The following is an 8,193-nucleotide window of genomic DNA, read 5'->3' on the forward strand; positions in this document are numbered from 1 at the left end:
GGTTCCCTTTCCCTAGGTTGCATCTGTTTTGTAGGTTCCCTAGGTTGCATCTGTTTTGTAGGAGTTAAAGAGTGGGACTTACATCTCAATAATAGCTTTTCTAAAATACTTCCCTAATCTTGAACTGTCTTTACAACCTCCCTCTTTAATAAGATGGAAGTGAATGATCAAGGAGATGTTAACAAACTTTATAAAATATATACTTTAATTTTTAGGGAAGTTTTATATTCACAGTAAAATTGAGTGGAAAGGACAGAGAATTCCCTATACCCTCTGTCCCCATACATGCACAACCTGTCCCGCTATCAATGTTTGAACCAGAGTGGCACATTTCTTACAATAGATAAAACATACTGTATTCATGAATTGGAAGACTCAACATGGTAAAAAGGTGGCCAAATTAAGTTTAACACAGTTCATATAAAAAATATTAACAAGGATCTTTGTAGATATTTTGTAGATATAAACATGCATATTCTGACATATTCTAAAATATGTGTGAAAAGAAATCATGACATGGTAAGAAATGACCTCAAAAATCTAAAAGAATTTTGAAAAAGGAGATTAATTTTTTCAATGCGAAGTTTTACTATCTACTATAATAACACAGTGAGTACTAGATGAGGAGTAGACATGGGTAGATGGAACAGAAATAGACTCACACAAATATGTCCAATTGACTTTCATAATAGTGCAAAAACAATTAAATGGAGGAAAGATGGTCTTTTCAGTTGGACATCCAATGGCCAGAAAAAGAAAATGATCGTAGTTTTACACCTCAAAACTTACACAAAATTAACCCCAAACATACCACAAACTTAAATATGAGCCATAAAGTATAAAACTTTTAGGAAAAAATAAAATCATTAGAGAAAATCTTTGGGACCTAGGACTAGGCCACTTAGACTTGACACCAAGAGCACAATCCATAAAGAAAAACAATTGATAAAGTACGCATATCAGAATTAAATAAGTTTGTTCTGTGAACAACTCTGTTAAGAAGATAAAAAGGTGAGTTACAGACTGGGAGGAAATACTCACAAACCATATACCTGACTAAGAACTTGTATGTAGAATGTATAACAAACTCAAAATTCAACAGTCTGAAACCCCCAAACGATCCAGTTAGTAAATGGGTAAAAGGAGCAGTCAGTTTATCATAGAAGATATCTAGATAGCAAATAAGCATTGAGAAGATTAACATCATTAATCATTAAAGAAGTACAAATTAAAACTCTAGTGAGGTATCACTTTACAGCTATTAGACTGACTAAAATAAAAATAATAACACCAAATGCTGGCAAACATGTGGGGAAACTAGATCACTCATATTTTGTTGGTGGTAATTTAAAATGGTAGAAACAGGGGCGCCTGGGTGGCTCAATCGTTAAGTGTCTGCCTTCGGCTCAAAGCACCCAGGGATCATCCAGGGTCCTGGGATGGAGCCCTGCATCGGGATCCCTGCTCTGCTGGGAGCCTGCTTCTCCCTCTACCTCTCCCCATGTTCGTGTTCCCTCTCTCGCTGGTTGTCTCTCTCTGTCAAATCAATCAATCAATCAATCAGTCAATCTTAAAAAAAAATGGTGGAACCAATCTGGAAAATAGTTTGTCATTTCCCTTTAAAACTAAACATATGTTTACCATCTGATCCACCAGTCACGCTTTTGGGCATTTATCCCAGAGAAATTCAAGTTTACGTTCACTCAAAAACCTGTAAACAAATGTTTATACAGTCCTATTAGTAGTAGATAAAAACTGGAAACCTTAAAATGTCTTTGAATAGGTAAATGATTAAGCAAACTGTGACACATTTACATCATGGAATATAGCTCAGTAATTTAAAAAAAGGATCAAACTCTTGGTTTATACAAAAACTTGGATGGTATCAAGGGAATTATGTTGAGTGAAAGAAGCTAATCTCAAAAGAGTACATCCTTTTTGATTCTATTCATAAAGCATTCTTGACATAGCAAACTAAGAGAGGGAGCGTATTAATAGTTACCAGTGGTTAGGAATTTAGGAATTGGCGGGGGGCGCGGGGGATACGCATGTGGCTATAGATAGGTAGCAACAGAGAACCTTTGGATCAATTGTCATTGCAATTACATGAAGCTCCACATATGATAGAATTCTATAGAATTCTACACTCACATAAATAAGTGTGTGTGAAGGTGGTGAAATTCAAATAAATTCTGTGAGTTGTACCCATGTCAATATCTTGGTTTTAATATTATATAATTGTTATAAAAGATGTTACTGAGAAGGTTGCTTGAAGGACACAGGATCTCCCTGATTTTCTGCAAATCTCTTATTATTTCAAAATAATAAGCTTAAGAATGGGATTAATACTATCTTATGCATACAGTAACAAAAATAATTTGATATCACATATAAAAACGATCCTTAGCTGCTTTCCTAATATATTCTTCCTGCTTATCTGCCTCATTTTATTTTTAAGTATTACATGGCATTATAAGATTAGCTATCATCCCAAAGGTCTAATAGCTTCTTCCAACTCACAAATAGAGTTAGTAGTAGATTCCGATAATACAATTTTTATAGGTGGAAGTGTTGTGGTGCACCTTGATATAGCAAAATTACTACAGTATTATTTAACATAGGTTTTCTGATTTCTATTGTGGTGTTCTATTATGCCTTGATGGTGGCCTTGATCTTGAGTCTCATACAAAGACAATTATGGTCTCTCTCCTAATTTAACTTACATACTTAATCTTGAGAAACTTTCACCCATGGGGTTTTCTTTTTTCTACCTGGGGGCTTTACTGTTGCTTAGCATAACTTCACTGAAGGAGGATTTCTCCCTTCAATTTGCTCTTTTAAATGTTCTCAAACTTTCCTTTAGAATCCTCGTTTTTTTTTTTTTTCTGTAGGTTTAGAAATTTCTCTTCACTTGATCCCAGAAAAAAAAATGTGCCTTCAACCTCATTTTTAAATAAACTCCCATCTCTCGACTCAAATTATTCCAACATATGTGAAAAAAAATGTTTCTATCTTGCAAGAATAGTGTAGTTGTTGAAAGTACCATGTTATGATATAATGCATTCACTCTGCTTTACTGAACTTGAAAATATTTTATTGTTAAATGACAGAAATGATGAAGGAACATGTAAGGAATCCATGCAGAAAATCATCTTTCCTGATGAAATAAACCTAGAACAAATCTAACATTCTAAGCAAATACCTAGCCCAGCTCCAGAAGTGGGCATGACACACAACAGGTTACCTTCAGTAACTAGGTAGACAAATGTGGGCCTAGGCTGAGTACAAGTCATTCTGTGAAAATCTGTGATTGTTTCCCAGGCAGAACCTCCAGAGGATTTTTTTGTTTTCTCTTTCTACTCTAAGGAAAAGCTTTTCAAAATCAAGTCTTATAAAGTATTTGATAAGTAGACAAAAATGAGTTTAATGTAAAAAAAATGGGAGAAGGTGATAATTTTACAGTTAAGATATGGAAGTCAAATATTCAGTCTTAGGGGCAACTTGAACTTGTGTGTCTTAAATATATATATAGAACGAAAGCATGTGTCACCAGAAAAAAATATAGATCTTTATTATCTCAGTGTATTGCCTCATGGTTTATATAGAGGGTATGTTTAAAATTTCACCTCTTCTGTCTAGTTTTTACTTCTTAGGATTTTGGATCTTCTAAATTGGATTGTATCCAAATAAATAATTTTACTGTACTTTCCTATTTACATAATGCAGATTTCATCTATTTTGTCATGTTGCCTTAATCTGATGTAGATGGTACATGAGTTTGTTGATCTCATCACCATTTCAGAGATGGTAAAAGTTAAGACACATCAAAAGGGATGTGTCTCACCTCACTTAGCTAATATAAGGCAGAGCTGAAATTCTAATTCCTGTCTATCTAAAACCATAGCCTATTTTTTTTCTGATACATTCCACTGTATTAATGAACTCTGTACTCCCTACAGTTGAAATATCTTTGAGCACACAGGGGAGAATGCGTTCTCTATCTAGAGTCCTAAAGAGCCATTGAGCAATCTTCTCCTTTTCTGATTAATCTAAGTGGTCTAGGAAGAAAGTCAAGTACAAAAAAAATTGGAATTTAACTAAATCTTTCAAAATCTGAAGGCATGAAGTTTGTTCTCCTCTTCCATGGGTCCCTATCTTACTAGTGTTGTTATGCCATTATAAGTAGGAGTCTGGGAATTTCTGTTATGGGTTTTATATGGCATAAAGTATAGCCTTTGGAGGAGGATAGAAGCTTAAGACTCATCTGGTTTGACTTAATTCACAATCAGTAACTTGCTTTGATAATATTGACTTCCTATGAAGTTCGCAGTATAGAGCTTTTACTTTATTTTACTCTTCAAATTTTTTTTTCTTGGAGGTATTATTACTTTAAGGTATTCCTACTTTAAGATAAGCACCCTTACACTCACAGAGGTTGAACAACTTAACCAGTGGCATTGGCAAGTAGTTGGCAATGCCGACTTGTGTTCACATTTGTAGGTTCTAAACAAACTAACCAACAAAATAGGCTAAAATGCCCAGTTTCCTTCTTGGTTGGCAGTCAACTTTTTTATTCAAGAAGTTAAGACATAGAGGGCACAGACCGTGTGGCAGAGGCCATCTCCCCCTTGGTTCCAGAAAGTGAGGCACAGGGCCAAGGCGTGAGGGTGCTCTGGGCTGAAGGAGCAGGGCTGTCACCCTGGTTTGCCTGGGAGGTAGGACTACCACCCTGGTGGGCCCAGGCGATAAAGCATTCAGCCAAAGTGGATTATTCTCAAGCTTTGAAATGTAATAGAATTTGCCCTGCCAGGTTTTGGACTTTCTCGGGAACAGTGACCTCAGAATGTTACAGTATTTGAAGGTAGAGTCTTTAAAGGGAAAATTAAATTAAAATGAGATCATATAGGTAGGCCTTAATCCAATAATATTGGTAATCCTTAGAAGAAGAGGGAATTTGGACACAGATACAGAGAGAAAATGTGAAGACACAGAGAGGATGGCCGTCTACAAGCCAAGGAGACAGACCTGGAATGGAGTTTTCCTTCACAGCCCTGGGAAGGAACCAGCCCTGCTAACACCTTGATTTGGACTTCTAGACTCCAGAACTGTGAGAAGATACGTTTCTGCTATTGAAGCCATCCAGGCTGTGAAATTTTTCTGTGGCAGCCCTAGCACACATATACACCACCCAAAATGATGTCTTTTTCTGTACCTGATTTCAAACAAGACTTGTGAAGTTAAAAGTAGTCCTAGCATACATGACTGTCCCTTTATGAGAGCCTGCATTTATGTAAATGTTCCTTAGTTGAAGCCAATAAAATGTCAAAGTGACCTTAGTTGTGTATTTTTTTCCTTACAGCGTCTATGCAAGTTTAGCAAAGCAATTATAAATGCATGCGTGATACAGAATGAGAAGAATCGTGTCTGCCATTCAATCTGGTGAGTCAGAGTAATAGGATTTTAGAGCTAGTAAAACATTGTATTGGATACAATTGCATTGGATACAATTCCAACCAATTCCATTGTTGGGATTGTATTCCAACCCTAGGTTACATAATGTTCTTGGCCCAGGCTTTTATTTAGGTAGCAAGTGGATATTAATTTTTGCTATTATAAAAATAAAATATTATTTATAATTTTGTGTCACTTTTTAGCTTTAAAGACTTTCCTTCTAAATTTTTCTTGGCAGGGAATACTTGTTTATCAATCAGACAGAAATAAATCTCTTAAAGAAAAAAAAAAAAGAAAACTTTTCACCCAAGCATGACTAAATCATGAAGTAGCTTTTTTAGGTAGAGGCATAGCCACAAAAGAGGTCTTAATTCAGACTTCATGAACTTTTTTTTTCCGACTTTAGGAATGTACCAAAACATTTTTAAGGACAGACCTATTTTATAGGAAAAAGAAATCTCAAAATATTGTATTATTTGGTTAGCTTACACATCATTTATGATAAGCTCAACTGATATCTAAGGGGCTTAGGCAAAAAATACAACTTTTCTGCACTAAGAAACTGATAAACACCTTTAGGATAGACAGGCTAAGGGAATTATTTCTGAACGGAACAGACTGTGTTTGAAAGTTGTACCTTCGTGCAGCGTGTCCTCCAAGCTCACTTCTTTCGGATGGCGCTTCGTGGAATCCCAAAGAATATTCACTCCACAGCCAGAGTCTCTGGTGAAGTAAACAACCTTTCAGCTGGCGGTAGTGGTCCCGTTGCTGTATTGTTCATTTCCAGATTCTTCTGCATTTTGAGATTTTCAAGATCTGTTTGCCCCAAGTCATACCTCTTGTGTTGGTCTTTTTCCATGCTGTCTACTTTTACATTTGCAGTGGTTATCACAGACCTGCTCTCTTTATGATTCTAGTATAGCTTTCACCCTTGGTCTCCATACACATATAATCTGTAACCCAGTGGATAATTCTATTTCAGTGTTTAATAGAAAGGCACCCTAATGCACTCTCAAACTGTAGTCATCTCTCTATACCCCCCACTTCCATACAGGAAAGAAAAAAATCTTCTTCTCCTTCAGGAATTTGTGCACTGGGAACTATCATATGATTTACGAAGTGTTCCATACTATAAACATGTACATCTTACCCTTATCTTCTCTTCATTGATCCCAGTGTTTGTTCAAATCATGTGTTTTTTTTTTTTTTTCTGCAAAGTGTTAGAAAAAATATACTTGTTTTGGTTTGCTTGTTTTTTAAATGTAAAATTTCACCTTCAAAAAAATAGAATAAGATTTCACCTCAGTAGTTCCGGTCATCATCCTTGATTTCTCGAATTACTGCTGTGTTTTTAAAAGTGTGTTCCCAGCTTTCCATCTGGCTTCCTTCAGTCTGTTTTCCATATTGAGTCCATACTGATCTTTCCAAACAGAAAATCTGCTTTTTGAAAATTTCTTTGCTTCAAGTCCTCGACGTACCTGTTGTCTTCAGGATGCCTTCCTGTGTTTTCAGTGAACCCAACACAGTCCCTCATGATTTGTCCCCAGCCTTTCTTTCGTTTATATTGCCTCCTCTCTAGTACAATAAACTCAAGAAATTAGACTCATGATCCACTTGTAGATTTCTGAAGACATGTTTCTTCCCTCTTTTATCAGCGTCTTATCTGAACAACCTCTTCACATCCTTTAGGGCTCTGATTTGAAGTGTTATTACAAAGGAAATTTTCCCTGATTTTCCAAGACTGAATATGGTATTCTTGCAAGGTGCTTCCCTAAGTACTTTGTTGTGGCTTAAACCACAGCACTTCTGGGATGTGTGCCCTTTTCTGTTTGTTTCTCTAAGCTGCTTGTTGGAAAGGAACATTATTTTGCTTAACTTACAGATCTAGAACCTAACATTGTTCTTAGTGCATAGCAGACATGCAAAAATTATTTGTTAAAAGTTTGGAAAATAAATGCTTTCCCTCTAGTTTCAGTCTCTTCCAGTTCACTGGGCCTTAATCTAGTCCTCAGACTTAGGTTACTTTTCCATGCTGCTGGTCCTCAAATTTATGGAAACTTTTATTGCAGATTTTGACATTATTTAAAAAAAGAACAAGCCTCAATGCCTGAAAAGCTATGGCCTGAGAATTCACATATTTCAATACATGTAGCATATGTGTTTATTAATTATTAAATATGGCTGAGAATTTCCATGTACAGAACCTAAATTGGGAGTGGATGTACATGGTAGCAGATAAATTAGGCTCTGTTCTAAGGGTATATGTAGTAATTTCCATCTAGATAGTTAATGTTGATGGCTTCACTAATTAATATTTTTAAATGTTTAGGCCATTTGGCTGATTTACATAAAATTGCTGATATTTCGTAGTTTTTTTGGCCTAAAACAACAATTTCGATTGCTACAACCTAATGTTTGCCAATAAATTTGGGACATTTTATAAGATTTGCTTGTTTGGATTATGTTCTATAAATAAATTTCAGCGTATATATCCCTAGTGTAAGAGAAGCCAGAAGTCACCATTTTCCTTGAGTTATGATTGTGTAATCACATGAATTCAAGTAAATAAACACCACCCCAAAATGTACTTGCAGCATGGATAAAATACATGAATATTGCCTGTAGTCTCTAGTGCTTATATTTATTTTAAGTTGTAGTATAAAATATACAAACCCAAACAATATACTTGGATTCCTATTTTGTTTCATTTTCTTGAGCTCTACTACCTTGGATAGTAACCTC

At 35.6% G+C, this 8,193-nt stretch overlaps 1 long non-coding RNA gene across 1 annotated transcript in view; it reads right to left on the reverse strand.

Moving 5' to 3' along the window:
• LOC148109732 (uncharacterized) overlaps positions 1-6,941 on the reverse strand; it is a 30,641-nt gene extending 23,700 nt beyond the window's left edge. The window contains exon 1 of the long non-coding RNA XR_015725099.1: positions 6,089-6,941. This is a non-coding gene — a long non-coding RNA (uncharacterized LOC148109732). The remainder of the gene's footprint in view (positions 1-6,088) is intronic.
• Between the last annotated feature and the right edge of the window lie 1,252 nt (positions 6,942-8,193).

Source organism: Ursus americanus, chromosome 7 (assembly GCF_024610735.1).
Source record: "Ursus americanus isolate L20-20 chromosome 7, mUrsAme1.1.p, whole genome shotgun sequence".
In the NCBI taxonomy this organism is placed as follows: Eukaryota; Metazoa; Chordata; class Mammalia; order Carnivora; family Ursidae; genus Ursus; species Ursus americanus.